The sequence below is a fragment of the Centroberyx gerrardi genome, chromosome 11 (assembly GCF_048128805.1).
Source record: "Centroberyx gerrardi isolate f3 chromosome 11, fCenGer3.hap1.cur.20231027, whole genome shotgun sequence".
In the NCBI taxonomy this organism is placed as follows: domain Eukaryota; kingdom Metazoa; phylum Chordata; class Actinopteri; order Beryciformes; family Berycidae; genus Centroberyx; species Centroberyx gerrardi.
This window is the reverse complement of record NC_136007.1, coordinates 30,687,233-30,692,047: the sequence shown is the minus strand read 5'-3', so window position 1 is coordinate 30,692,047 and position 4,815 is coordinate 30,687,233.

The following is a 4,815-nucleotide window of genomic DNA, read 5'->3' as shown; positions in this document are numbered from 1 at the left end:
GACGTCAAATTGGAGCCCCGACGAAGTGAACACGGCTTGTAATAAACTCTGGGGTGTTAATAAACTAAACCGAGCGATCAACACACAGGTTGTATAGCTGGCTGCTTCTACCAGTGTCAAGCCAGCTGGAATGAAAAAGCACATCCGGTCACAACCTTCAAAATAAAACCCTGATTGACGAACGCGAGTAATATATATGAATTTCTTTGTATATATTTGGCAGCCCTGTATATATGGCATCTTGCATGGGCCTATTTATTGTAGATTATATTATTTTGATACGCTTTTTGTTATTATCTGGACATGCATTATTTCCATCTCCCCGTGACAAGCTTTTATTTTGAAGGTCAGGTTGTCACATTTCCGATCTCATTCTAGCTGACTTGACGCAGCTCTGGGCTTTAACGTCGTGACGAGTTTACCAGACGTCATAGCGTGGCGTGCCGTGGACACAACGGTTTGTCTTCCAGTGGAAAAATGTTTTTAAGTTTCTTTGAGTGTAATAGAAGTAAGGTCCGCACACAGTGTATTGCTGTCCTCATGGGGATGTGCATATACTGTTTTTCTTTGTGATAGAAGGACAACTCAACATATTCAATTATCACTATTAATTATCCTCTTAATGGCAAAATTTCTTATTCACGAGTGTAAGTTTACAGACGAAAAACATTGTTTTCAATGTCCTACAAGGATAGTGAACAATGAACACTATGCTATACACAGAAAGCTGTGAAATTGATAAATATATGTACGTTATTCCTTTAATGTCTTCTTATGTTACATAGCCTACTCCTGGCTGCATTGCATTGCATACCGGTGTTTCCTGTAGCCTACTTTTCTTTTTCTTTGCAATAATGAAAGGGTGTCTAAATCTTGAACTAGTAAATTTATTACATGAACACCTCATGTACATCCTTACATTTTATCACAAAAAAACGGTGAACATTTCACTCTTTCAAAAATCACTCTAAATCACAATAAAATTCACAAAAAAAGTCGAAGGATTCAAACCATCAGCCACTTCATGACTGAAGAGTTACCTGTCCTCCAGAATGAACATTTTTATAATAGTTGTCTACTGTAAGAACGTGCATTGTGGAGTCCCACAAGGAGGTTGCCTGGATATTCTCTAATTTTCTTATTTTTGTTTTCCATGTGTAACTAAGGAGGCCAAGGTGGCATTATATGCTGACGATGTGGCACTTTTTTTTTATGCTGCATCATCTACAAATGAACTCAATAATGTTCTGTTAGAAGTGCTTGTCACAGTCTATGATTGGGTTCAAAGTAATAAACTAGTATTCAAATCCAAAAGCATTATTTTTGGATCCAGACATGGGTTGGCAAGTGATCCAAAACTAGAACTGAAAGTTGCAAATGAACCTATTCAGCAGGTTAAGAAAATCAAATTGCTTGGGATAACTCACTAAAACAAAAATAAACAAATACTATTAAACAGATGATTTTTTTTTTTTGGGGTGGGGGGGGGACCCACCAAGCATGAATAAAAACTTTTTTTTTTAATCCATTACTCTGTGATTTCTAAGGGAGCATACACAGAGAACATCTTTGCTCAGGCTGTACTTGCACATTCAACTGACTAGCTTATGAATTTATTTGTTTCTTTCAACTTTTCCATCAAACAGCATATTTACACATTTCACTCAAATTACAGATCAATCGACACCCACCACACACCAAGTAAAATAACCCTTCCCTCACCTATCCTGGGATGCAGAGACAAACAAATTCTGGTACAATTTCTACCAGTATGATATATTAATGTACATGTAATATATACACATTTCATTTGATTTTTTATGATGTAAAATGGCTTCTTAGTCACTTAAAGAAAACTGTAATAACAGTAATCTGCCTATGTATCAAATTGTTCTTATGTTAGAGTGTTTTGACTTATACTGTTATATTCAGCATAGGTAACCTCTTATAAAGAAAGTAAACATTTGTGTAAATAGACTTTTGGCTCTAAAATATTTAGTTTCAGAAATAAAGCCACTGAGACAACTTACCCATGTGACAACTAGCCCCACTCTCCCCTACAATTTGCAATAGTGTGTGTGCAATTTCCATGCTTATGTAAACACCAAAAACACATATGTGACTTGCACTGTGCACTAGCAAATGGTTTTCTTTAAGTTACAATACTTTTGAATACAGTTACAGTTTTTCTCAGCTCAGTTGTGACTACTGTCTTGCAGTTATAATTCCTGAGTACAGTTACAATACTTTAGTGTATATTTAGTTCAGTAGTAAGTAGTAGTTATGCTAGAAGTAGTAGTAGTAGTAGTTATGCTAGTAGTAGTAGTAGTTATGCTAGAAGAAGTAGTAGTAATAGTAGTAGTAGTAGCCTAATTTAAAAAGGTCTGCTATTTTATCCACTTTTGAATGACTTGCTCACAAATAAACTTACAAAATAAGTCAAACTTGTATTCCTCATTTAGTCATTGCATGGGTTAGCATATGGGTTCATGTTAGAATTTGTGTCTGTCATGGAAACCATTGACACAAAATTTGGAGTGTGATATTGCAACTTATCCTAGATGAACTCTGAACACTTACTAATGGGAAGTACGATAAAGTAATTCCTTATGATTCACACAGTAGTGGCCTGGCCTTCTACCCCTGCTGGAAAGTGTTTGGAAGAGGTAGCTGCAACCTAAAACATAAAATATACCTTTTTGAAACTATATATTTGATTATTATTTGCTATTTTGATGTTGAGGGAGCAAAAAGAGCAAGTGAAAATAAGGAAGAGGTCGGCATTCATATTTTGCAAGCACGTTACACAAAACAACCTAATTTTATTTTCCTTACCTTGGGCAAAAAAAGAAGAAGAAAATTTCACATTGGAAATTGGCTGAACGGAGGGTAAACAGATTAGTCCTCTAGTTTAACATTGTAATGTCAACCACAAGATTTTACAGAAGTAGTTTAGTTATAATTAGCTATGACTTTCCATGACATTTTAAACATTTGAAAATGATTTAGGTCTATATGATGACAAATTATTCATTGTGTTTGTTTTACTGAAAGCACTTTATACACACTTCATACCAAGTGTGTTGACATTTCTGTGCTGGTTGGACATTTTTACAAGTGGGAAGACATGTATTTACAATCTCCACCATATTAAATGAGGTGAAACTTTAATGATTCCTGTGGGAAAACAGGTTCTTTGCAGTGGCAAGTGGTAGCACACATAAAAAATAGATACCAGAATATATAGATAAAAAGCAAGTCTAGTTATTTTTTGTAAGAATGTCATGGAAGCCGTTCCTCTCCAGTAATAATGTGCTCAAGTAGAACTTCACCTAAAATATATTTAATTTGCAATAAAAGTAATACAGTGAAAAGCAGATAGATTATTGATGGAACATCCTAAAATTGTACATACTCAGATTACCAAAATTAAAATTCTTGTCAATGTCCATGTGAATTTACCTGTTGTTCTCCTTCCTCCTAAGATCTAATTGTCTGCAATGTAAGTTAGTGGTTGGTTTCTCATGTTTCGGGCAGAGGGGCTTGAGACTGCAGTCTGCAGCCATACCCTTCTTGTACAAAAACTACTATACTTAATATAATATATTAATAATATATTAATATATATTTACACTAAACATGCAAAGTGTGATGTAAAATGAGTTGCGCACGCTCCATCTCCCAGGGGCAAAATCCTGAAAAATGGTACATATCACTTACACCAAAATTTGGAAAAAATTATATAACCTCATTTCTGGTGATTCTGATTTGCAGCCAACCACTGTGTCCTATGTGCAGTGTATTATGCCAAGTCTATTACACACTTTTGACATAATGCTAAGCTTGTGATAAGGTGTCATTCATGTCATGTAAATCAGAGATGCAGACAAAATTCCAGAAAATTGGCAATGACAAGGACAATCAACAATTTGACAACTGACAAATTGTTAAGACCTAAGAAGTTCTATATTAACATACTATATGTGAGATGAAAGACCCTTCATAATTGATCAATCAGGAACTTAAATCATGTGTTGTATTAGCTGCCAAAAATATCTTCAAATTCAACCAATGACAAAATAAGAGAGCTCCTGAACATCTGGCATTAGAAGAAATTTGTCTCCTCTGTCAAGGATGGTTAAAGATGTGTTAAAGACAAAATAACTAGCCTCATTAGTACAAAGGGGATAAATTGGGGATAAATTCCATCACAGGGCTAACACAGATAGATAGATAGATAGACACTCACATTCACACCTATGGACAATTTAGAGTCTTCAATCCACCTGACTTGCAGGGGGAAGCCCAGGAGAACACAGGGAGAACATGCAAACTCCACACAGAAAGGTCAAGGAATTGTTGTACTACCAACTGGTCTGATTTAAGGTATTCAGCTAATAAGTTCAATTGGTGATGCAGTTGTGTATCTTTTGGCAGGCACAGGATTTGTTGGTTTAAGGCAGGAAAGAACTAACATTCTAATGTAAAGGGGTCATCCCTAAGTCTTACCCCCGCCCCTGCTGACGTCCAGTAAGGGATAAACAAAGAGGAATACTCTTTAGTTTAACAGGAACATGAAATATTCTCGCCTGAAATCAGCAATTGAACCTTATTGGGCAGCAAGTCAGACAGGTCCAGGTGTGTGAGACTGGTGTGTGTACATCTGTGTCCATCTGAATAGCAGGCTGATCAGAATCAGAATCAGGCTGATATGATGCATGTTCAACTAAATGTGGCTCTGCGTCAGTGCTGTAGTCAAGACCATGTTATTCAAGTCCAAGTCAATTCCCAGACCAGGTCCAGTCGAGGCCAAGT